We start from the raw sequence: 27663 nt of genomic DNA, 5'->3' as shown, positions 1-27663 counted from the left end.
GGATAAGATGGGCATCAATAGGAAAATTGAAAGGTGGATAGGGAATTGGTTAAAGGGGAGACTACAACGGGTCCTACTGAAAGGTGAACTGTCAAGTTGGAGGGAGGTTACCAGTGGAGTTCCTCAAGGATCAGTTTTGGGACCAATCTTATTTAATCTTTTTATTACTGACCTGGGCACAAAAAGTGGGAGTGTGCTAATAAAGTTTGCAGATGATACAAAGCTGGGAGGTATTGCTAATTTAGAGAAGGACAGGGATACCCTACAGGAGGATCTGGATGACCTTGTAAACTGGAGTAATAGGAATAGGATGAAATTTAATAGTGAGAAGTGTAAGGTCATGCATTTAGGGATTAATAACAAGAATTTTAGTTATAAGCTAGGGACGCATCAACTAGAAGTAACGGAGGAGGAAAAGGACCTTGGAGTATTGGTTGATCATAGGTTGACTATGAGCTGCCAATGTGATATGGCTGTGAAAAAAGCTAATGTCGTCTTGGGATGCATCAGGAGAGGTATTTCCAGTAGGGATAAGGAGGTTTTAGTACCGTTATATAAGGCACTGGTGAGACCTCACCTGGAATACTGTGTGCAGTTCTGGTCTCCCATGTTTAAGAAGGATGAATTCAAACTGGAACAGGTACAGAGAAGGGCTACTAGGATGATCCGAGGAATGGAAAACTTGTCTTATGAAAGGAGACTCAGGGAGCTTGGCTTGTTTAGCCTAACTAAAAGAAGGTTGAGGGGAGATATGATTGCTCTCTATAAATATATCAGAGGGATAAATACCAGAGAGGGAGAGGAATTATTTAAACTCAGTACCAATGTGGACACAAGAACAAATGGATATAAACTGGCCACTAGGAAATTTAGATTAGAAATTAGACGAAGGTTTCTAACCATCAGAGGAGTGAAGTTTTGGAATAGCCTTCCGAGGGAAGTAGTGGGGGCAAAAGATCTATCTTGCTTTAAGATTAAACTCGATAAGTTTATGGAGGAGATGGTATGATGGGATAACATGGTTTTGGTAATTAAATATTCATGGTAAATAGGCCTAATGGCCTGTGATGGGTTTTTAGATGGGGTAAGATCCAAGTTACCCGGGAAAGAATTTTCTGTAGTATCTGGCTGATGAATCTTGCCCATATGCTCAGGGTTTAGCTGATCGCCATATTTGGGGTCGGGAAGGAATTTTCCTCCAGGGCAGATTGGAAGGCCCTGGAGGTTTTTCGCCTTCCTCTGTAGCATGGGGCACGGGTCACTTGCTGGAGGATTCTCTGCTCCTTGAGGTCTTCAAACTACAATTTGAGGACTTCAATAGCACAGATATAGGTGTGAGGTCTTTTTTAGGAGTGGTGGGTGAAATTCTGTGGCCTGCATTGTGCAGGAGGTCGGACTGGATGATCATGATGGTCCCTTCTGACCTAAATATCTGAGTCTATGAGGTGTTTAGGTACCTAATTCCATGGGAGTTAGACACCGAAAGATCTTTGAGGATCTGGACTTAGGATCCTAAGTCTCATTAAAAGTCGAGTGGAATTAGGCTCCTAAGTCAGTTGGGACCTTTGAAAATCTTACCGCAAATAATTCCTTTAGATTTCTCTGAAAATTCCAACCTTTGCTTGCTAAAAGCCTAGAGCATGGGATAAACAGCTAGATAGAAGAAAGACAGGTAGACCACTGGGTGACACCAACAGGAGTTTTGTCTGAAAAAGGAGCTCAGGATAAGGGCCACCGTTTCCTGTATTAATGTGTTTCTTTCAAATCTTCCTTTACCCCCTGATATGCCTCCTGATTTGTTGTATGTGAAACATGCAGTGCAAAATACAACTCTATTCCCTCGTCACATTCCATTTTTCTCCAAGTTTGGCAGTTATAAAATCAATATAGTTTAAATGGCAGTCAAACCTTTATGCCTTTTTTAAAAAACAGACCTGTTTGAAATACAAACGGAGCTGTTACAGTATTGATCTGCAATACACCTTAAACCCCCATAATGGCTCGGAAAAGACAGAGTTGTGATTTTAAGGCCTCCAGCAGAATTTATTTGTATTTGGTTATGTACTAATTTATGAATTTTCATTTGGAGTACAGGTGTTCTGCTCTAAATTAATCTTCTCAGTTACAAGGGATCAAAAGCTCACTCTTCACTGTGAAAGGAAATATTTAGAATGCAGTTAAATGTACAATATCTGTCAGGTAAGGTGTCTTTGTAAATACTTAATTCTAAATCCTAGATCCATTTGCCTGAGACCTGACAGTTCTCATTAGGAGTGAAATTTAGGTCATCTCCATCACACCAGTCAGAGGGTTATTTCCTTTGATCATGAGGAAAAGCTGATAAGAATGACTGTCACATAGTGCTTTATCATCCTGGCAAACCTTGCAGGCTCTGTAACAGGTATTGTCATAGTTAAATGCCTTGTTTTATGCTGGTTGAGGATAAGTCCATAAAATTGTGTGTGTGTATATATATATATATATATACACAAACACCTGCAAGTGTCTATACATAGACTGAATTCAAATGGGAGTTTTGCCATAAACTTTAATGGAACCAGGACTTGATTCAGCGGTGAGTATTCTGGTTAAATGAATCTACAAATAAGCAAAGAATTGCCACAACAGGACATCATAGCTCTTAGTACAAGTATAGACATCAATTCTGAAAAGACTTACCCTCATGCTTAACTTTCAGCATGTAAATAGTCCCATTGGTTTAAAACAGGCCCTCGCAAAGTGGACAGGGATTAGAACTTCTGGGTTCTCTAGTCCCTTCTCTGCAGCCAACTAGCCACATTTCAATAAGCAAGTCAAGTGACTTCTCTGGACCTCAGTTTACCCCTTTGTAAAATGGGGATAAAATTACCTACTTTATACTTCAGTTGTGGGATTTCATTAAGGTTTGTAGAGCGCCTTGCCTTAAAATTAGTGTATAACAAAGTATTAGTACCATGATGGGAGTATTAGAAATTAAATGGCCTGATTTTCAGAGCTGATGAGCACCACAACTGCTGCTGATGTCAGTGGGAGCTCATTTCCTCTGAAAATCTGGTGAAAAACCTTTGGGGCTTGATTCTACCCGATAACATGTGGGCTTGTGTTTCCACATACCTAGAAAAATCTATTATGCTTGTGCATGCACATGCTCGAGTGGATTTTCTGAGACTTATGGAGATGTGTCTCTGAATACTGGAGAGTAAAATTGAGTCTTTTTGATATCAGACTTGTAGATATAGAGCTTAATTTCCTCCTTTTTTCATTTTTTCTCATCTTCCCTTAAAGGCATTCATCCCTAGCCTTATTGTGGTTATCTCTTGTGGCCACTTAATGCAAGTCTTTAGTACCAATGGAACTAAACTTTCTTAGTGTGGGACTCTGTTACTGCAAGTTATAAAGTTATATACTGTACTTGTGTCAGCACCACAAGACTATTTTCAAAAGCAAGCATACCTAAGTGATTTAGGAGCATAAGCCCATTTTCAAAAGTGATTTAATACTTTAGGCCAGATTTTTTTAAAGGCATTTAGGTGGGGAGTTAAGAGCCTAGGCGCTTTTGAAAATCCAGTTAGATGCTGCAAAGGGGATGGGGCATGCTCAGGGGATGGGGTGGAACAGGGCAGGAAGAGGTGGGGAGGGGATGGGGCCTGGGGCAGAGCAGGGGTTTAGCACCCCCCGGCACATTGTAAAATCGATGCCTCTGTTAGGCATTGCAATACTGAGCCTAACTTTTAGGTACCCTGCCTCCTAGTGGAACTCAGGACTTGATTCAGGAACTGAGTTAGGCGCCCAGGCTCCCTATACAATGCATGGGGAGAGTCAAGCACCTAAGAAAGAGATTCACAAAAGCAGTAAGCTGAGCAGAGCCACCTAATCTAGCCAATAGGAAATCCTGAGAAGAGGGTTGTGGCCTAAACTCCATTCCTCAGATGGAGTTAAGCACCTAACTCCACTCGGGATTCACAGCTGTGAACCTTGTCATGGAGTTAGATGCCAAAGCCAGGGTCAATCCTTTCTCATGAAAAGCATGGAGGAGGATGTGTCCTGCCTTATACTTTATAGCCCTATAGTCAGAGCACTCATCCAGGAGGTTAGAGAGACAGGGTCAAAACCCCACTCTCTCTGATCTGGAGCAGGGACTTGAACCAAGGTCTCCTACTTCCTACGGGAGCACCCCTAGTCACTGGCCTATAGGCTATTCTGGGTGAGTCTCAGTCTCTCCTGTTCAAGTTGTTACACCACCAAGCTGAAAAAAAATAGCAGGTGCTCAGCACCCACCGGCAGCCCCCGTCCCGATCAGCTCCTCCTCCTCCCCTTGGTGCCTCCCACCCACCGGCAGCCCTGCTGGTCAGCTCCTCCCTCTCCATCCCAGCACCTCCGGCCTGCTGTGGATCAGCTGCTCAGCATCATGTAGGAGGTGCTGGGGAGGGAGGGGTAGGATTGAGGGTGGAATGCGCTTGGGGGAGGAGCAGGGTGGGGTGGGGTGGAGCGGGAAGAGGCAGGGCATGGGTGGGGGATTTGGGGAAAGGAGTGGAGTGGGGGTGGGACCTGGAGCAGAGCAGGGGTCGAGCATGCCCCCGCAACTTAGGAAGACAGCATCTCTGGCCCACTGGCATAAATTTAGGTGCCATGGGGGATTTACCAGTGGAAACTTAGGAATCTAGGAACTTTAGACTCCTACAGTGTTAGGTGGCACCTGAACAGGGGTTTTGAGGATCTAAATTTTTTACTTAAGTTCTTGAAGTGGTAGCTGGGCACCTAAATACTTTTGGCACTCTAACCCTAAGTCCCCATCTGCATCTTTAGGCACCTAAAATATCTTTGAAAATGTTACCCTGAATGTCCAATTCTGAGCTGAGCTTTCATCATATTGGATCGAATTCTCCACTCACAGGTACCAGTTTTGTGCTATATTGAGTAAAATGGTGTTAACCCCTGATTTATACCAGTGTAAGTGAGAGGAGGTTCATGCCCAGTTGATATTTCCTTGGATACTTGGCAAGATTCTGAATCCAGTTTCACTGGTGTAATTCATCACCCTGAGTTAGGTGTAATGCCAGTGTCCTCAGTAGATCTGCCTGGATGCTGGTGCAATTGAGAATAGAATCTGGTTTGCTATATGAAAAATCACTGCTTGAATTTAATTTCAAAATCTCGATCTAAACAGCACCAGGTAGTAAATAGGCAGACTACATATGAATCAAGGAAATGGACTACCAAGCATCTCAGCATCTGTGCAGTCCCTCTATTAAAAATACCAAGGCATGTAGTTATGTGTTCATCCATTTGTAAGCTTACAGGAGCTAAGATATATAGATCCAATATTTCACTTTGCAGAAACAGTTTATTTCCAGCAGTAAATATGATGTTTGTGAAATGAGAATAGGCTATTTCAAACTGTTATAAGCCCACTGAATAATTGAATTATTATTCAGTGGGGGGGGGGGCGGCAGAGTGATTTGTTACCTGTAAGTTTCCAGTGTTCAGAATCAAAGCAATTATATTCACGGTGTCATTTTGTGAAATAATAGCGCAAAGCTCTTCACAAGAGAAAGCAATCACTGAATGGATTTTGTTGAAATAAGAGCACCAGTTCAGCACTCCTCTTGCCTCATTCATTGTTACTTTATTATAGGGCTAAATAGCTCATTCCACTCTGCTTCACTGGAGTGACAAATAAGAATGAAAAAAAACTATATCCATGGAGGAAAAATGGCACAACATTTAATGAAAAAATATTAGTCACTTTTTGGCCCATAAATGAGCAAATGATGAAGGGCTGACAAATTTTATAATAAATATAATGAAATAATTTTTTAATTAAATAAATATAATGAAAAAAAGAGGGCATTCTCCATGGGAGGTGGTTTGTGCTGTGGGTCTTTTAGAAAGATAGGTACCGACTGGAGATGGGTTCCAAGCTGCAGTATTATTAATCCCGAGTAATTAAAAATCATGAGCCAGGCCCCAGAATCATGAGATTGGCTTGAAAATTGTGAGACTTTAAAAAATAATAATTAGGGACTTATTGCTATTTCTATCCAAGGGACATAGGTGGCCCCCCACCACCATAGTATGTGAGCACCTCACAAGCTAAAATGTTTTGTCCTCACAACACTGGTGGCCATGCTAACATCCCCATTACAGTTGGGGAACTAAGGCACAGAGACTCAGTGACTTGCCCGAGGTCACATAGCCACCTTATGGTGGAGGAGGAAGTTTGTGTTTTAACCACTAGACCATCCTGCCTCCTATTCAGCCTTTCCTCCTTCTGAGCCTGTAGGGTGCACTTGGGTCATATTTGTAGGCTTAACTCCACAACCATGTGAGACAGAAACTTTGGGTTCTTTATAGGGCTGTCAATTAACCGCAGTGAACTCATGCCATTAACTAAAAAAAATTAATTGTGATTTAAGAAATTAATCGCAATTCATAGCAGTTTTAATTGTACTGTGAAACAAGAGACTACCAATTGAAATTTATTAAATATTGTGGATGTTTTTCTACATTTTCATATATAGTATTCTGTGTTGTAATTGAAATCAAAGTGTATATTTTGATTACAAATATTTGCACTTAAAATGATAAACAGAAGAAATAGTATTTTTCAATTCACCTCATACAAGTACTGTAGTGCAATCTCTTTGTCCTGAAAGTGCAACTTACGAATGTAGATTTTTTGTCACATAACTGCACTCAAAAACAAAACAATGTAAAACTTCAGAGCCTACAAGTCTACTCAGTCCTACTTCTTGTTCAGCCAATCGCTAAGACAAACAAGTTTGTTTACATTTACAGAAGCTAATGCTGCCCTTTTCTTATTTACTATGTCACCAGAAAGTGAGAACAGGCATTTGCATGGCACTTTTGCAGCCAGCATTGCAAGGTATGTATGTGCCAGATATGCTAAACATTCGTATGCCCCTTCATGCTTTGGCCACCATTCCAGAGGACATGCTTCCATCATGATGACACTTGTTAAAAAATAATGCGTTAATTCAATTTGTGACTGAACTCCTTGGGGGAGAATTATATGTCCCCTGCTCTGTTTTACCCAGATTTTGCCATATATTTTATAACAGTCTTGGATGATGACGCAGTACATGTTGTTCATTTTAAGAACACTTTCACTGCAGATTTCACAAAATGTAAAAAAGTTAACAGTGTGCAATTTCTAAAGATAGCTACAGCACTTGACCCAAGATTTAAGAATCTGAAGTGCCTTCCAAAATCTGAGAGGGACAAGGTGTGGAGCATGCTTTCAGAAGTCTTAAAAGAGCAACACTCTGACGCAGAAACTACAGAACCCGAACCACCAAAAAAGAATCAACATGCTGCTGGTCGCATCTGACTCAGATAATGAAAATAAACATGCATTGTTCTGTACTGCTTTGGATGGGTTTTGAGCAGAACCCATCATCAACATGGACATATATCCCCTAGAACGGTGGTTGAAGCATACGCATCTGGCACGTAAATATCTTGCGACACCGGCTACAACAGTGCCATGAGAACATTTGTTCTCACTTTCAGGTGACACTGTAAACAAGAAGCAGACAGCATTATCTCCTGCAAATGTAAACAAACTTGTTTTTCTGAGGAATAGGCTGAACAAGAAGTAGGACTGAGTGGACTTGCAAGCTCTAAAATTTTACTGTTTTATTTTTGAATGCAGTATTTTTGTACATAATTCTATATTTGTAAGTTCAACTTTCATGATAAAGAGATTGCATTACAGTACTTGTATTAGGCGAATTGAAAAATACTATTTCTTTTGTCTTTTTAGAGTGCAAACACTTGTAATCAAAAATTAATATTAAGTGAGCACTGTACACTTTGTATTCTGTGTTGTAATTGAAATCAATATATTTTAAAATGTAGAAAACATCCAAAAATATTTATTAACAGTGTGATTAATCGTGCAATTTATCAATATTTTTTTAATCGTGTGATTAATCATGATTGATTTTTTTAATCACTTGACAGCCATAGTTCTTTATAATTGGAATGATTTAATTGGGGATTGGTCCTGCTTTGAGCAGGGGGTTGGACTAGATGACCTCCTGAGGTCCCTTCCAACCCTGATATTCTATGATGATGAAATCTGGGGCCTGAGCTTTAAGAAAATACCAAATAACATGAGACTTATGACAAAATCATGAGAGCTGGCAACATTGAAACAGAATACACTGAAACCTAGGGAGAAGGGTTTAAATTTGAACTAAATGTTATGGTTTGCAACCATCTTCAATCAGTCCTAAGGTTTTGTAGACACATCATTGCTAGATTATTGATGTTTGTGTCGAGGTAGTGCCTAAAGACCCAGGTCAGAATCAGGATCCAGTTGTTTCGGTTCTCTGTGAACACATAGGAAGACCTGGTCCCTGGCCTGAAAAGGTTCTAATCTTAGGCCCAAATCCTGCAGTCTGGTCTGCCTGGGCAAACCGTTTGCCAGCTTTCATGATTTTGTCATAAGTCTCATGTTATTTGGTATTTCCCCGCTGAGTGGAATAAAAATGTCCACCATCGCAGACCCAGTTGCAGAATTGGGGCCTAATTTAAGAGGAGATGTGACGAGACATATCAAATAACAAGAAGGAAAGAACAAAAGTAACAGCAACGAGAGCACATTGCTACATAGTTAGAACTAGCTCATGTGCAGATCTTGAGGGTTCTGAGTCATTCAATTAATTATTTTAACTCATGCCTACTTAGTGAATTTCACAGCACTTGCCTTCTTTGTTTTCATCTGTCAATTGTTAATGACTGTCTATTCCTTTATATACTACCTCTCCTTGATTCCTGTTTTCTGCTTCTCTGCCTGTTTTCCCTTAATCTTTTGCCTATTCAAGATGAAATTCTGCCATCAGCTATGTTTCCTCAGCACCCACTGAAGTCCATGGGAATTGCAATACATTTACTTTCATCTCCAGTGGCATCACAGCAAACTTACCATTCATACCAACCCATCTGAGCCAGTTTTTCCTGGATGTGGACTGGGTATTCAGAGAAAGTGCTGACCGTTGCCTGCAAAGACAGCATGGCCTACAATTGGGGAAAGAAATAGAGAGTGGGATTCAATGAATTGCACTGTTCAGATATACTAGCATGGAGTTTGTGGGAGAAGGCGAAGAGCAGTGGTGAGTGTGATTGTTCTCCTGGGAGTCAACAGGGAACTGACATGTGCAAACGGATGCAGTTTTGCCTGTGTGAACCAACATTTCATGAAAGTTTGATCCTGCAAGGGGCGCTCAGAGGGAGTCAAGAGTATTCAGCTCCTCATGGGAGGTGCTCAGCACTTCAGAAGATCAGGCCTTAAAGAGGGGAAATTACAAGGCTTTAAGGCACAGAAAGTAATCTGGCCATCACTAGCGCTAGTTCAGAGACCAAGTGGGAGGCAGGCTACAGCTATTTAGAGTTTGTGGGGGCTGGTGCAGACTTGGTGGAGGTAAGGGCAGCCTATAACCAGTGGGGCCTGGGAACATTCCAGCCTTGCTTCCTCCTGCCTATGATCTAAACTCTCCCTCTTGTGCTTCACCCCACCTTCACCCTGCCAGGGACACCCCTTGCGCTGAGGCTGCTTCAAAGCCAGTGTAGAACTGGCAACCCTAACTCTAAACCTGGCATGGAGGCCCCCTGTTCCAGGGTTATTCCTCAGGAGATGCTTCTGCCTGACCTACAGTCCCCTTCCCCCAGCCTAGTTGTCAGAAAGAGGGATACAGGACAATGATGCCCCTTAAAGCCAATTCCTACAAGGTGTTGAACAGCTCCTGTGTGGTCCAAGGAAGCTTCATTTCCATGAGAGGGATGAAAAGCCTTCTGCCAATGGTTGTGGATATTACTGGACTCACAATCGTATTTACGGTACTTACAACCATTATTAAATTAAAACAAAAACACGGTATTTTATAGTCAGTCGTAAATGCTATACTTTACAGTGTTAATACAGTGTTATGGACCATAAGTGTCCAATGCTTTAGAATCTTTTATATTGGAAGAAAGCATGAAAACAAAAGACCATTTTAAGGTTTCAGTAACAGTAATATAATTTTTTGTTCACAAATTCTGACTTTTCATATTTCATCTCTGGATTTTGATATACGTATATGCACAGTGCTCCATGTCTGCATTTCTTTTAATATCAGAGGGAATAGTAATAAGAGACATAAAGCCATGATTGTGGTTGTTAAGAAGCGTGGCCAACCTTGTCAAACATGAATAGTGATTTAGGGTGTGTCAGTCTTTGGATAACCAACTTGAAACCTGAAAATGGGCCTAAATTTTTAGAGGACAGGTTCTCTGTGCTTTCTGAAAATCCAAGCCTCTCTATGGGCTCTCAAGCTGGGCTTCCAAAAATTGAGGCAATTAAAATCATTAGTCATATTTGGAAATCTTGGCCTAGATCAATAGTTCTCAATCTTTTCCATACCAAGATCTTCTTTTCTATACTGAGATAACTACCTCCCTTCCTAGGACCCCTGCTACCATCTACTCAGCCTCTCTCTGACACTCCTTCTCATTTAGCAATAAAGGTAGTATAGAGTGGTCATGTCCTCCGGGCTGAGACCCCATGGACTACACCATGCAAAGTGCTAAAGTCAGTGGAAGTTGAGGATGCCAGACATGTCCTTAATAGCGGCCAGCACCTTGGGGGGTGAGGCCCAAAGGCCAATGAATGTTAATGAAAGTTTCAGGTGTTGAGCACCTTCCACAATGCCCTGCTTCTCAAAGGTTAGCACTAAAATCCAAAGATATTCTTCACAAGAGTACAGGTGGTAGCACAATGTCTTGGCCAAATTCCAACTCAAATAGTTATAGTCTTATCCTCTTATATCCCCACTGCTGTCAGGCACTGCCTCCTGATCTGCAATTCTGACAAGGCGAGGAAATACCTGAGCCTGGGGGGTCCTCTGACCCAGGCTCTGCTCCAGGATAGGCTGCTGCCACCTGCCTGAAGGCTGAGTCACTGCAGGCTCCCTGGGAAGAATTAGTTCAACTGGATTGTTGCTGCATGCCTGCGTGGTGACTCACTGCAGCTCTGCTGGAAGGGCAGCTGGGTGAGCAGGTCTGGTATAGCTGTGGGTTTGCCTCACAACTGCAATTGATCTTATTAGCCATGGTGGGACATGAGGCCATAGATAGCCCCACAGGTAGACACTACTATATTATTTAGAAATTTAAATACTAGAAATAAAACCTGGATGTGCACTTGCTTGAAAATAAGCAGTCAGTTAAGGAGGAATTAAAAAAAAAAAGAACAAGTCAGGTCAAAAGGAAATGTGACAGATGGTAGGGCAAAAATTACACCCTTTTGTGTTTCCCTTATTGAGTATAGAAGATCTCTATAGACTGTTGGAGAGGGAAGTCTCCAAATCTCAGAACAGAACTGGTCTCCTGGAGACTGTATATGGCAGACATCAGAGTCCTTTATGGCAAGTGCAACTCAGAAGTACCTGTAGTGTAATAGTTATCACACCCCATAAATAGAGCTAGTTTAAAGGCTACCCCATACTGTACTGTGGTTTGTTTTCAACTTTTTATTCTGTGAACACATTTAGGTTCATGAAGGGAGCTGCATTCTGAAAACAACTCCATTTACACCCAGGCATGTCTGCCTGCCTGACAGTTCAATAGTGGTGCCTCATGAATACTGTGCTTCATGAATAAAAACTGGGTGAGAATAGCCTTGTTTGAGCACAAATCTCTGATTGCCTCCAAACAAATGGAAAGCTTGAAGTTAAATATACAGTAAAGTGAGTTATTTCCAAACATCCATAGCTCTGTGTTTGATCTGAACGGAATAAGTCTGCCTGAGCCAGCTGCTTCTAGTCTACTCTCTGCCAATGATATTTTCAATCTCTCTCTCTCTTTTTATTTGCAGGGTTTTCACCAAATCATAGCCCCTCAGAGATGAACCAACCCAAAACTGGGGAGAAATTCAAAGCCAGAATCAGTGCCTTGAGCCAAGTGGTATAAACTGAAGTAACTCCACGGAAGTCAATAGAGCTATGCCAATTTACAACATCTGTGTAAGCAGAGTCAGGATGAACTCCACCCTGACATCTGGTGATGAGTTGTGGCAAGTTGTGGAAAAGAACTTCAGGGGCTGATCTCATTTGCATAGACACACCCACCCCATCTAGCATGAGCCCATAGCTGCCCAAATGGTCACTTTGGCTGCTGTGGGATCCCCAGTTTCTTTGTTATTGGGGCAGGAAGAATAAATTGTTATTATCCTGATTATGCGAATCAAGACAGTGGAACTGTACTTGGCCTTCTGTTACGCTGGAGGGACTCACCATCAACTAAGTAGCACTCACTAGGCAAGGGGCATGGGTTCCAAAACTCAGTGAGTGGAGAGAGGTTGGGAATAGGTATTAATGGCTGGTGGTATAGGTTCCCTGGTAAGGGCCTTACATGCTAATTGCACTTCTTCCTCTCTCCACTGTGGAATATCAGAGCCAATTTTGATTCTATTAGCAGTCTAATTAAAGGCTGCTGAGCTGAATTCACTTTGGGCAAATGGTGCACCAGCACTGAGGCTCCCCTACTACCAGCTGAAATCACAAAACAGCTAAATTTACTAAGAGCTGAAATCAGTGAGTGTTGTGTTAAGTAGTGGGGGAGCCTGAAGATATATTGCGGAGCAGTTGGTGGGACAGCCGGAGTGGCTCATGGGATGGAGAGCAGAGCAGTTCACAGGGATGGCTGGAGCGGCTCATGGGGGAGGCTGGCAGAGTGGAGTGATTTGTGGGATGGCTGGTGAAGCAGAGCGGAGCCCCATGGAGAGGTGGGGCAATTGGCTGCGGACCATGTAAGGTGCCCCTTAACCTCCCCCCCCCATCTCCACCCAGGTTGGGAGGAAAAACTCTGCAGATACACTTTTGAACTCTGGTGCTGCACTGACCAGGGACAGACTTTTGGGTTGTTGGACTTTTGGGACTTTGGGTTGCTGGACTCAAGAACCAAAGGGAAGGGACACACCCCAATTTGCTCGGGGTGGGTTTTTTGCTCATGGGTTGTGTTATGAATCCTGTTGGTGGTGTTTCCCCAATATAATGCCACATTGTTTCTCTCTGTTATTAAAAGGCTTTTGCTACGCTCAGACTCTGTGCTTGTGAGAGGGGAAGTATTGCCTCTTAGAGGCGCCCAGCAGGGATGGTATATATTTGTCCCAGGTCACTGGGTGGGGGCTTGAGCTGGTTTTGCCTTGTGTTATTGGAATGGAACCCCTAGATGCTGAACCCGGCCCTTTTTGCTGCCAACTCTGATGGGCAGAAGGGTTATATCTGAAGAACTGACACTTTATGTTTTGGCCTGGATCCAAACACCCTGGTACTTTAGGAAATTTAGGATCCATATCGATACTTGGAAGCACAGGGGCCCACGTCACTTTCATCAACAACTCAGCTTTCTCAAACCTTACCAGCTTGATGCCTTCTGAGGTTCGGTTTTCTGGTGGTTCTGAGAGGATGGCCTGAGCTTCATGGCTGATAGTTGTCTGAGAGAAGAGAGGGGGAAGAGCGAGCCCCAATCAATTAGTTACAGGTACTGATCACCTGTGCAATCCATTGTGTTTGGGAGGCCAGTGAGGTACATAATTTAAGTTTACATATATGTGAGCGAGGTCAGAAATCAGCCCTCATGCTTTAAGGCATGAGCTGGTTGCTTCTTAGGGCTGAGAAGGGAATTTTCTTCTTATGATAAAGCATAGCACTGGTGGCCTGGTGCAGCATATTTCCACACCCCACCCTATTAACAGGTAATGTGCCTTCCTCAGAAGCATCAGGTATTGGTAACTAATCAAAGTTAGGTATCAGTCTAAGGCTGGGATTTTCAAAGATACCTACAGGAGTTAGGTGCTCTGTTCTTAATGGAATTTTGGTGCCTAACTCTCCAAGGTTCTTTGAAAAATCTCAACCTCAAAGGGTAGCAATTCTGCTGGGAAGAATGAATCCCATCCCAATGGCAGTTAATGGAACTACTCCATGTTTAAAGTTAAGCCATATGCTTACATGCTTTGCTGAATCAGGGCCTGCATGAATGGCCACTATCCACCCACTGAGAGTGGCTGGTAGCAACATTTGGTACATGTTAGTGAGGTCAGTGTAATGTACTACTTTTTTCTGCAGGTCACCTTTAATTTTCAGAGGCTTTACACTGAGCAGAATAGAGGGTTTTCAGAAGCAGAATTATCATCTAGTCAAGGTAGTTTGGAAGACTCATTCTACAAAAAGAACAGGAGGACTTGTGGCACCTTAGAGCCTAACCAATTTATTTGAGCATAAGCTTTTGTGAGCTACAGCTCACTTCATCGGATGCATGCAGTGGAAATGCATGCATCCGATGAAGTGAGCTGTAGCTCACGAAAGCTTACGCTCAAATAAATTTGTTCGTCTCTAAGGTGCCACAAGTACTCCTGTTCTATTTGCAGATACAGACTAACACGGCTGCTACTCTGAAACCTCTCATTCTACAGTTATTCTTCAATCTCTAGGGTTTTGGGGGGTTATTTTCAGTAAGGAGCACAGACTCGACTAAATCTCACAAATTCGAAGAGTTTTCCCAAAGGCTCCCCAAGCCTTTGTCACGCCTGGAAATTATAATGCTCACAAAGCTGTGCTTCTAACACCATTGATTTTATGAGTGCGTCCCTTAAATGCATTGTTTTAAGACCTGTTCCTCTAGAGACCTCTGCATGTGAATCACTTGAGTAGTTCTACTGAACTGTCTGCATAGCAGGAACTGCTCACATCAGCAAAATGACTCACACGTGCAAGTCTTTGCAGGATCAGGCCTTTCAAATGCAAGTTCCAATTATCCACCCCTTATTTACACATGGGTTGCATACAGTACCTCTACTTTAGCTTTAAAATAAGAACAGTCAAAAAGGAGGTTTTCAGTCTCTGTCCTGGATCCAGTGAACTGTAGCTGGGAAAAGGATAACAGTTCAGCTCTAGATTCTGCATAGTCCCTGCAATTAAAACAACAGCAACATAAACACCCATACAAAATTATCTGCATGAAACATAAATGAACATTCTAGTAATCTCAAAACTTTGCTTTAAAGCTTATATTCAGCAATATCCAAAGAAAGGGGTAACCTTATTCACTGCACCCTCCTCATTACACAAATAATTGACATTTAGCATAGGATATAGCCCTTCCTTGTCAATTAATATTAGCTTTAATCTGTACAGACATGGCTGAGAAAATGCTAAATCCCAAAATAGAGACTTCCAGATTTACTGGAAGAAAAAAAGCAAGAAAGCAAGATTTAACTAAACAAACAGAAGGTTCTGAATGTGTCTGTGAATAGCATGAAGTTTTTAATATAGAACTGGTAGCGTTTGCCTGAAAACTACACTGTGATAGCATATGATGATTCTGCTGGGAAGAGTAATGTGAGTTTTGATCATGCAGGGGTGCAGCTGGCTTGACACCCCACTGGGGTAATGAGGGAGATGGAAGTAGCGTTGGGTAGAGAGAGCTAGGATTTGGGATAAGGGATCTGAGGAATGAAACTTGGGCCAAATTTTTGAAAATTGAGTGCCTAAAGTTAGGCCCCCAAGTCCATATTTAATCGGAAGGGTCTAAAATTTTCCACCAAAAGGTTTTTTCAGCTGGAAGTTTGGTTTTCAATTAAACAAACATCTTTGTGGAAAGTGTCTGCTTTCCTCAAAAAATCTCACACATTGTGCAGGTCTATATCTGTTCCTATTGTGTCTTTTGCTCCTTACACAACAAAAACAATGGGAACAGGACCAACTCTAGGCACCAGCAAAGCAAGCACGTGCTTCGGGTGGCACAATTCCAGGGGCTGCATTCCAGCCATCCTTTCTTTTTTTTTTTCGCTTGGGCAGTTGGGGTGGCAAATTTTTTGCTTGGGGCGGCAAAAAATCTAGAAGCAGCCCTGAATGGGAAGAAACCACTTGGGCACAACTGGGTCTCAGATAACTGTATTTACTAAGTATACCCAAATGTGCCAGGCCTAGCTATGTACAAACTGCTGCTCTGACTGATTTCTGGTGGCTTCTAAGATAAAAACATGATGAGCCCCACTACAGGGTTCGCAAACTATTTTAAGGTTTCAGAGTAGCAGCCGTGTTAGTCTGTATTCACAAAAAGAAAAGGAGGACTTGTGGCACCTTAGAGACTAATACATTTATTTGAGCATAAGCTTTCGTGAGCTACAGCTCACTTCATCGGATGCATTCAGTGGAAAATACAGTGGGGAGATTTATATACACAGAGAACATGAAACAATGGGTGTTACCATACACAATGTAACCAGAGTGATCACTTAAGGTGAGCTATTACCAGCAGAAGTGCGGGGGGGAGGGGAAAAAACCTTTTGTAATGATAATCAAGGTGGGCCATTTCCAGCAGTTGACAAGAACGTCTGAGGAACAGTTGTGGGGGGCGGGGGAATAAACATGGGGAAATAGTTTTACTTTGTGTAATGACCCATCCACTCCCAGTCTCTATTCAAGCCTAAGTTAATTGTATCCAGTTTGCAAATTCATTCCAATTCAGCAGTCTCTCGTTGGAGTTTGTTTTTGAAGTTTTTTTTGTTGAAGTATTGCCACTTTTAGGTCTGTAATCGAGTGACCAGAGAGATTGAAGTGTTCTCCAACTGGTTTTTGAATGTTATAATTCTTGATGTCTGATTTGTGTCCATTTATTCTTTTACGTAGAGACTGTCCAGTTTGACCAATGTACATGGCAGAGGGGCATTGCTGGCACATGATGGCATATATCACATTGGTAGATGTGCAGGTGACTGACCCTCTGATAGTGTGGCTGATGTGATTAGGCCCTATGATGGTGTCCCCTGAAAACAGACTCCAACAAGAGACTGCTGAATTGGAATTAATTTGCAAACTGGATACAATTAATTTAGGCTTGAATAGAGACTGGGAGTGGATGGGTCATTACACAAAGTAAAACTATTTCCCCATGTTTATTCCCCCGCCCCCCACAACTGTTCCTCAGACGTTCTTGTCAACTGCTGGAAATGGCCCACCTTGCTTATCACTATAAAAGGTTTTTTCCTCCTCCGCCCGCCCCCCCTTCCCCCGCTCTCCTGCTGGTAATAGCTCACCTTAAGTGATCACTCTGGTTACAGTGTGTATGGTAACACCCATTGTTTCATGTTCTCTACATATATAAATCTCCCCACTGTATTTTCCACTGAATGCATCCAATGAAGTGAGCTGTAGCTCACGAAAGCTTATGCTCAAATAAATTTGTTAGTCTCTAAGGTGCCACAAGTACTCCTTTTCTTTTTGCGGATACAGACTAACACGGCTGCTACTCTGAAAACTGTCATTAGTGTGAACGAAGGTCTCTGTGGCTATTTAAAAAACTACTCTGAAACCTTAAAAACCTTTAAAAACTCTGTTGGTGATAGAATGGTACTTTAAAAGGTGATACCAGTAGAAAACTTTTTCCCCATCTGGTTAGATCCTTCTTCAGGAAAATTAGATTTTGAGTCCACTGATCCTGGACTCTCTCTAGGCTTTCGGCGCTTAGAGTCCTTGGAGAGCTTTCATATTTAGCTTTTCCAGTTAGCTTTTTCTTCGGATTAATACTGGCTCTGACTAGCACAAGATCTCAGTAAGTTTAGCAAGTAATCTTTCAAGACTCAGTCAAAAAGAATTGAACAGGGTAATCCTAAAAAACTTTCTTCTGAACTTTTGTAGGTGATAAGGAGAGAGAGAGAGAAATAGTTCTATAAATGTGTATGTGTGGGTAGATACATGATAGTTAGAAAGAGAGAGCAAACATGATGATATTGTGTAAAATTTATTGTGTATAAACTTATGAATAGTATTATTATTTGTTTTCTCATAATACCTGGAAGTCCCAGTCAGGAACTGGTGCCTCCCCACACTTAATGAAAAGATGGCCACTGCCCAAAAGAGTAATACAGTGTGACAATTTGTGAGGTATGCAGTCATCCCAAACTCATGTCTATAAAACCTATACGTAATGATGTAATAAATACAATTAAAGCTATAGGCAGCTGGGTGAAAGAGTATAAACATGTTATTGTTAAAGCTGACTGAAATTTGGAATATCCATTCTGTGGGAAATTCCAACATTGCAACATTTGTTTTCATTACAAATTGGAATGAAAAACTGAAATTTCACATTTTTCGCAGAACAGAAATTCCAAAAAAATTTCTATTCAGCAATGTTAAAATGTTTTATTTCAACATTTGTGATCGAAATGAAACATTTTCACATTCCTGAAATCAAAATGTTTCATTTTGGCTTATTGAGCTGAACTGAAATGCTTTGTTCTGAGTCAGTTCAATATTAAACTACATTTTCCCATAACTGCCCACTGCTTTATGGGAGCTGTAGTTCAGGAACCTGATGCCCCCATTCTCTCCTAAGGGACTGGCTCCCTGGCTGGTCTACATCTCCCAAAAGGCAATGTGTTGATAGGGAAATGCAATTTAATGGTTTTTTAACCGATTCAAAACTAAACATTTCAGGTCAGTTCAACAAAATACCATATTCTGATTCAGGTCAAACTAGCCAGAAATGCAGTATTTCATGCTGATTTTTGTAAAGGAAAATCAAAATGTTTGGAACATTTCTTTTTTTGTGCAAACTCCGTTTTCCATCAGAAAATCATTCCAATGGAAAATTCCCAACCATCTCTAGTCATTGCAAATTCTGAACCACATATGAATGTAACCTTGTTTCACCTATTTTATGCTCACTTTTCACAAGCATCCCTGAGAGCAATGATTAATTCATATTGTTGTGATGGACGGTGTTAATGGCTGCATCACAAACCTCATTAAAGCTGATCAGTATGCTAACCACCCTTTTTTCTGGCTAAATGGAAGGAGTAATTAAGTCCCTTTATGGAGTGAGGTAGCTAGAGACAACAGAAACTACTGTCCAAGGCAACTGGCTGCATGGCAAGTCTCTGAACAAGTCTAAACTGTTTGGTCTGAGAGATTTCCCTGGGACTTAAGACAAACACACGAGCTAGAGGATTATTTGGCAAAGGGTGGGTGTGGGAGAGGGAAGGACGGAAAGGCTGAGAACTGGAAGAATAATACTCTTGCCATCCACAGGAGGGTTGACCTGAGAGGCAACAAAGAGACAGAACTCCTCGGACATATGACTCTCTGGAAAGGCAGGCTTGGAAATTATAAGCAAGGAAACTGCTGTTGTTTGTTCCCACTATTTCAGAAAAACAGGACTTTGCATCCTTTTTTTTTTTTTTTTGTAAATAAACAGGATTGCACCAAAGAAATATCTGACTAATATAATCAATTTCTCCTCCTAACAAATACAACCCACAAGACCCCAGTTATTGGCTGGTCGCTTCTTGGGACAAAGGGGCAATAATACAAATGTTTTCAGAAAGGGAATTTTTGCCTCAGAACACATTTATTTAATCAAAAAGCTAAACCTGCTTCGTGACAAAACAAAAATTATTCTGGCAAAAGCTAAATTAGTTCCTTAAAATTACAGCAACTGATCCAGGCCCTTATTCAGCACATGCTTAAGTCCCGATGACTATTGTCTACAATGGGCCTTATGCACGTGTTTAAAGTTAAGTGCATACTTAAGTGCTTTGCTGAGAACCCACTTAAGAAAACTGAAACATTACCATGTGACTCAGATGACCAGTCGTGCTGCACAAATGGGGGATACTCACACAAATACTGTGAATAATTCACAAACAATGATAGTTTGATATTTGTTTACACAAACAATTTATGGAACAATTATAAATAATGGCTGCATTTGTAAAAAGCAAGGTAATACCCAAACACAAAAAGAAATCAAATTCTCTGCATAAATTTGTTTTTTTGCAAATTGTCAGCCTGGCTCTAAATTATGGATAGAAATATGAAATATAAAATGTTCTCTGACAGATGTGAATAGGGAACTTTTTATTATGTAATGTTAATCACATCGTTATTTTGCTTTCCCTCTACTTACACTGCTTTCTGCTCATCTTTTCAGGAGTGACTAAGTGTAAATCAAATATTTAAAAAAACCTGTTCAGTTTGATCTCTATTAATGTTAACTGCAGGGTTTCATTTCCATCTGCCACAGAGGAAGCCTTACCTGTACGTTTTAATGAGATTGCGAATGACCTGGATGACCAAAACTGCCCTGCGGAATTTACGGAGACACTATAACACAAAAGGAAACGTGTTTTTGTGAACAACTAATAAGCTCGGATGTTTGTTTCTGTGAACGTTCCAGGCAGCCTGTAAGTAATGGCTGCTATAACTCAGCAAGGTATGCAAGGTCATGTGATCAGACCACGTGTCTCCGGACTCCATCTTGGGATGTCAGTGGTTTTCCACAAACTAGTCTGGGAACCAAGTTCTGAAACAAAGGGTTCCCGCCATATGCTAAATCTATGTAAGGCAGGGAGTGACATCATTGGTGATGCTACACTCTACACACAAGAAGACTTCTGGAAACACCTGAGGAAGAAGACTGAACTGGGGGAACTAAAGGGATTTCTAGCCTGTGTATGAAGACCTGAGAAACCCAAGCTGTAAAACTAAGGCAGCTTGTGCCTTAAGGGTCTGCCTGTACCATCAGTTAGGGTGAGAATCTGCTATTCAAATTCCATCTTTCTAGTATCTTAGTTTGTGTTTTGTTAATTTGTTAGGTAATCTCCTTTGATCTGTTTGCTATCACTTATAATCACTTTAAATCTATCTTTTGTAGTTAATAAACTTGTTTTTGCTTTATCAAACCAGTGAGTTGGAGTGAAGCGTTTGGGAATCTTAGCTCAGAGGGGCAGTTGCATATTCCTCTCCACACTGAGGGGGAGGTGAACTGGATAATAAATTCATTCTGTTTGGGGTTTCAACCAGGGCAGGCCAATACCGCTCTGGGGTCCTAGGCTGGGAAGCTGGGAGTTATTTTGGCTGTAGCATCTCTATTGTTGGTTCACATGCAGTGGCTAGTGAGAGAGCCTGCATGTAACTGCAGCTGGATGTGTCCCTACCTGTGTGTACGCTGGTGGAAGTGTAAGACCGGGAGCATGTGTTCAGCTTGTCACAGCAGCATAGTGTGAGAGGGAGCCCAGGCTGGTGGGTCAGAGGGCTCAATGGAACCCCAGTTCCAGGTGGCACCCCAAGGGAAAACAGTCACATCCGCACCCCCTTCTGCACTGCAACCCCGTGACCCAGCCCAGTGAAAGTGAGTGAGGGTGGGGGAGAGCAAGCAACTGAGGGAGGGGAGATGGAGTGAGCAGGGGCGGGGCCTCAGAGAAGTGGCAGGGCAGGGACTTGGCCTTGAGGCAGGGGCGGGGCAGGGGTGTTCAGTTTTCTGCAAATAGAAAGTTGGCAACCCTAACAAAGGTATGTAGAAGAAGTAGATTGCAGAATCAAGGCTTAAGTGTAAATGTGTGGTGCTATAAATTATTTTCTTATTAATAATAATGCTGATTAATGATAATTGATTATTATAGTCATTCCAGTGGGAGCTCTGCTAAGGTTGGAAGTCTCTATTACATAATTTTCCATCTGTTTTCCATTCCTTTGTAGAGGGATACTTGCCCTTGTCAGTAATTTTTTTGCCTGCCAAGTAGTGGCCTAACAGCCAGAGCTGAAATAACTAACAGTGGTGCCATGATGGATTCACAGCATACGCGTGATGCATAGGGCCGGTATAATAACGGACAAACACAATAAAATTCTATAGCAGGTGGTATTCAGTTTTTCTAATGTGATTGTATCTGCCTTTCAAAACCATGCCCTCTCTGAACTGAAATGGGACTTGGTGTGAATTCATAATTATTATGGTAACAAGACTAGGCTTATCCAAGGTGTCAAAGATAATCGTTGGGGTAATGAGATTTTATATGAGACATTTTTTACTGTTAAAAAACAAGCTGGTCTCAGCTATTGGAGGTGACCAAGAGAGACATTTGAAATGTGCACATCACAATGTGACCTGGTGACACGGAATGTGAGCTAATTGGGCTTTTTATGTAATGGAGACACAAACAGCTTAATCAATCTCTTAATTGTGGGAAAAAGTGATTGCATTTTTCTGGGGTGATTTAATACATTTCGTAACCTGTTGTAGGAGGGTTGTTTGTACAGACCAAAAAAAAAACATATTTAACTATAAATAAGGGGCTCTTCTGGCACAAATAAATATGTCTCTCACAGATAGTGGCAGGCCAGTCACATTCTTATAATAGTATAGAGACACAATCAGCTTTCATTACTCTACACCTGCTGCCTTAGAGGCAGTCCAAACATCGCTTTTGTAATATTTGTTTAGGCATATGTGAATTGATAGTCCTACCAATTTGTACGCTTGCTTTTTACCTATAATGAGACAACCTGTGCTGGACAAATAGGGAGAAAAAAAGATGTGTATACTTTTTTTTAATTTTCGAATTCTGAAGTGTCTTTTTGTCAGTCATGTTTTTGTACTTTTTTGTTTGCTAGGATTTCTGGTCAGGAATTTTCTATCAAAATGATTTTTCACTTGAAAATGCAGTTTCCCCAGGAAAATTTCTATTGGCTGATTTTTTTTTTCTTACAGGAAGATTGAAACAATGTATTTTGTAGCAAGTCAGTTAGACCCAAACTGAACAAAAATATTTTGTTCTGAGTCAATTTGACATTAAACTACATTTGCCTAAAGTGCTGTGGATGGAGCCTTATGGGACTTGTAGTTTGAGTACATCACTCCCTTATTCTCTCTTCCAGTCTGAGCTCCTTGGCAAGACTGTATCTCCCATCATGCACTTCAGTCTCTCCTCTGACTGAGTCATGTGGTGCATCATAGGAGATGTACTTTAGCTAGAGAGCCCAGTCCACAGGGAAGAAGGGGGACAAGAGGCACCCAGACTACAACTCCGCTGAGGCACTATGAGGCGGAAGCAATTTAATGTCAAATTGACTCAAAACAAAACATTTCTGATTCAGTTCAACACACTGAAATGAAATGTTTTGATTTGGGACTATTGAGACATTTCATTTTGATTGAAAAACTGTCAGAATGAAATGTTTCGACATTTCTAAATCAAAATTTTTCTGAACTCTTCCTTCTGTTAAAAATTTTGATATTTTGACTTGTTGTGTGATTTGGTATGAAAACAAGTGTTGAAATACAGGAATTTCCTGTGAGATGGAAACTATGATTTTCCACTCAACTCTAATGGGGACATTTTATTCGTTATTCTCAAGCATATCTCCGAAATGTTTGTGAATTCCAAATGTTTCACAAATCATAGCACAAATGATTGTATATCTGAAAATTCAAACCACAGGTTTTTTCTTTCTTATTCTTTCCTTTTTAAAAAATTGTCACCCAATCATAGAGCGGAAATGATACCACATGACCAATCACATACCATGAATAATAACAAATTCTAAATAATCAAAGTGAACTATTTGCAAACAACATTTTATCTGAACATTATTCATCATAACTATTTGGCCAATACTTATATAAAATGAGTGCATCACAGAATTCAACATTAATTCACAAATGATTTTGCTAACTAGATAAAGTTATTTTCATTATGAATATTATTCAGAGCAAGCAGTTTGACAATCTTTCCTCAGCAACGTTCCTTTAAATCTGATTCACACTTGATTTCATTTTATTTTTTATCATAGATGGTGTTTTCACCCAAATTCAACCCTAAATTACTGCTATGCAATCTCATGAGATTTTTAAAACCAATTATTTAAAAGCAAAATAAAATCCAGTCATAGAGAATTTAGTGAGACTAATTAGTTTCACTTTCAGACTTTTTCATTCCCATGCATTCTCATTACTGTTTATTATTATTATTAACATTACAGTAGTGCTTATAGGACCAAAAATGCGATTGGGGGAGCTATTGTATTAGATGCTGTACAAGCACTTGAAATACAGCCCCTCGCCTGAACAGTTTATAATCAAACAAACATGACAGACCAAGGTTGGGAGAGGTGAAGTGCTCAACCAAGGTGTGATGCAATGGGAATATTCTGTAATATTTATATGAATATTGTGTCTACCTCAGTTTCTCCTATATGCTGAAGGGATCTCACAGCACGAAGCAAGGTGCCGCAGGCTCCAAAATTTGGTCCAAGGAGGTGGTGAAGCCAAGTGGCTTACCTTTACAGTGTGACCCTAAGGGGTCTGGCACACTGAAGGGGTCCTCCCAGGAACCGTTCAAGATCACCGGACCTGTGGATCTGTGACACAAGGTCACAGAGAAGATCAGTGCCAAAACAAGCAACACAACTCAGGCTTCCTAAGTCCCTGTCCAGCACTGTCTTCATTAGACCATGCTTATCCTCTTGGACACAGCTTTTTCATGATAGCTTAAATAACTACTCCTCAAATCCCAGCCCTCCACATCCCCTCCCCAAAACCCCCAACCCCAAGCATAAATTACAGCAAAATAGCATAGCCTCTAATGCCTATAGTCAACTGCAATCTCTGTCTAGGCTTGTAGGATATGGTTTACCCAGCCACTTATTAAGGGATTCACATTCCCACATGCGGCTATTGACTTCTATGCAGTAAGAGAACTCTCCAAAGCAGAATGGCTTGTTACCTATACCAGCTAGATTGTAGGACTACCATATTTACAGGAATACCAGGGTCTCAAAAAATTCTGGTAAGGAAGCCTGACTGTCAGGATGAGCTGAGATCTCCATGAAGTCCACAAGGGATCTCACTGTTGTGACCTAATTAACCCAGATAGTGCTTACATACTCAAATCAAAGGCACTTAGAGAGGACCCATAGACTGTACACCAACCAGGTTTGCAACCAGCAGTTTTTCTCCATAAAGTGAAAAACAAGTCTCCCATTGGATAAGCCAGCAGAGCCCTGGTAAGTTCTTTTAATCTTCCCTAATAAATGTCACAAGTCATACATATGAATGTTTTTGAACAGTAACCTCAACCTGGGCCCAGTGAGATTATTACTCATAGCAAGAGTGGGTTGGCCCAGGTGTCCCAGAATGCTGTGAGCATCTTGCCTTGCCTGTATGTTTGTCTTTATAGCCAAACAATAGTACTGGCCACTTATCAGCTAGGCCTCTTCTGTGCCCTCCACTTGCGCCACTACCTTGTCCCGCCCTTGGTGACAGCTGTTCTGGTGCCATGAAGGGAGGGAGGAAGGAAGGAAGGAAACCATACCACAGAGAATCTAGGATGGACTTAGAAAGTAAGTTGTGGCAGAAAATGATAGCTCTATTGAGTAAGGGGAAGGATGGTCCAGTGATTAGAATATTAACCTGGAATTTAAGAATCCTGAGTTCACTCCCCGGTTCAGCCACAGACTTCCTGGCCAAATCACTTAGGCCAGGCTTCTCAATGGATATTGTGAGGCATCTAAATCTTTTTGAGGCTCTGTGCCTCATTTCCCCATTTGTTAAGTCAGGATAATAGCATTTCCCTACATCACAGGGGTGTTGTGAGGCTAAATATATTAAAGATTGTGAGATGCTCAGACACCATGGCGTTGGGTACCATATAAATACCTAAGATAGATAAGGTGGGAGATACAGTAGCATGCTTGAAGGCCAAGGGAACAGAGCTCTGAGAGAGGTTTTCACAAGGAGCTGATGCACTGCTGTGCCCAGTTCATTCCTTGATGCGCATCTGTCTTCGACTGTAACTGGGGGAGGGGACAGAAAGTGTGGGAAGAAATCGGAGGAGCTAATGAATAGGCAAATTTTCTTTTTTGCCTAGGTGCCAAGAAAGTAAAGTGAAAGGACATCAAAGAAACAAGTAAGGAGCTTGTCTGAGGGAAGAGAGAGTGTTTCAAGTGGTGAAAGCAATTTAGTTTGACATCCGCATTCTACATTTTATGGGGACTTACTGGAGAGAAATGCACAGAGCTTTTACTGGCTTTTATTTAAGTACGTACTGTGTAGGCAGTTTAGAATACATAGGCCAATTATGGGAGAACACTTGGTGTATATGTGAAGAACAATTTAGATTAAGACTAGCTGAGTATTGAGTTAGGAAATTGGATAAGGTGTTAATCTATTATTAGAAATGATGACTTCATACAGTCTGTTGCCATTTCAGCATATGACTGGGAGGGGACTTTTCTAATCCTTTCCAATGCAGCTAGATTAAGGATGTTTGTATTGTCAATTTAACAAACACCAGGGTGGATGACATACAGACTCAGATGTGGCCATTCCTATGCCGTAGCAGTAAAACACACACCATTGGTTGATGTGAGAGGGCACGTTCCTGTCCCACCCCAGGGTCCTTCACAAACAGTTTTTGACACCTCTTGCTTATCAGTATCTCTGTGAGTCTTATTAATGTCACAATCCCCATGCAGTACTTCTAAATACATTGTCCTTCAACCCTCAGTCTTTTCTCCAAAAGAGAAAAGAAGCAATCTCACCAGTCAGAAACCTCCCTTCCTATAGACTCTACCAGCCCCTCCTCTTTCCTTTGCACTTCCTTCTTGTACTTTTAACTAGCCTCCCCAGCTGGTGGGATAATTAGCTCATTAGCTCATCACTGTCCCCGTCCCCCCCACCATCCCCATCTGCTTAGGCAATTAAGTACTTTCCTCCTCCATCAGGCCTTTTTTTCCTGGTGGAGCTAATTAATGTTTAAGTAATGAGTGTACTGGGTCAGCTACTGGCTCTCAGTATTTCTCTCACACTTGGTTCTTCAGATAGGTGGCAAACCTGAGAAAAGCCTGGCTATTGACTTGCAGCATGCACTCAACTGAAAGAGTTCCTGAGGTTCTTCCTCCCTTCTAGTAGGCTCTGCTGTCTCTCCAGTGGCAGCCTGCAGTTCTTTATCAAGGTCTGCTCCAGGCATTGTGGGACTTCTGCTGTATCCATGCAGACCCTATCAGGGCAGGGCAGGGCAGGGCAGGCCTGGTCCCTTGCACTAGCCCCACCCTGAGCAAGCTGTGTGGCACCCTTTTAAGCTCCATCTCCATTGCTAGCATGCCCAGCAGATGTGGCTGGGCAGAGCCTCTTGGGCTCAAAGCTGCTCCTTAACGCTCTGTTCCCTAGTGTGGGGTTTGTATACACCCTCACAGGGGGTTACAGCTGGATCTAAAACATAAACCTCTACTTGCTTGAACTAAAGGACCAGGTCTATTAGCTTGGAGGCACTAGCAGACTTATAAACCTCTCTGTGGTCCGGCCAGCTGTGTGGGTTATACACATTATGAGCTACCTAAGAATTCTGAATTCTCAGTGGCCAAAAACAACGGAAAACTCCTCCATTTTAAGTGCACATATGCTGGCCAGCTTGGAGACAGTGGAGCCCACTCCTGCCACTGGAAGGGGAGGTGGAGGGAAGTTCAAATCAGCGATAGGGTGGTGGTCCCCTGGGAAGCAGATGGGGAAGCTGCGGAGCCTATTGTAAATCATGAGAGGTGATTATCCAGATCAACTCACACTTTCCGTCCTCCTGGCTAGGTATAGGAACCCTGGTGCTGCTGAGGAGGGAAGATCTGATAAGGGCTGCTTAGGGATCTAACAGCTATCCCTGGGGTCAGCAGCAGGGACTGGGTGTGACGGGATCCCCAGAGTGCAACCTGAACTATGTGACCGTTGACCCCTCTGGCCTGGGCTCCCTCTCACACTGTGATGCCGTGACAAGCTGCAAACCTCTGGCAGGTACTGCATTTACACAGACATCCACTGGAAGGG

This window comes from Lepidochelys olivacea, assembly GCF_965140295.1.
Source record: "Lepidochelys olivacea isolate rLepOli2 genome assembly, chromosome: 1".
NCBI classification, from domain to species: domain Eukaryota; kingdom Metazoa; phylum Chordata; order Testudines; family Cheloniidae; genus Lepidochelys; species Lepidochelys olivacea.
Note: the sequence above shows the minus strand (reverse complement) of the source record.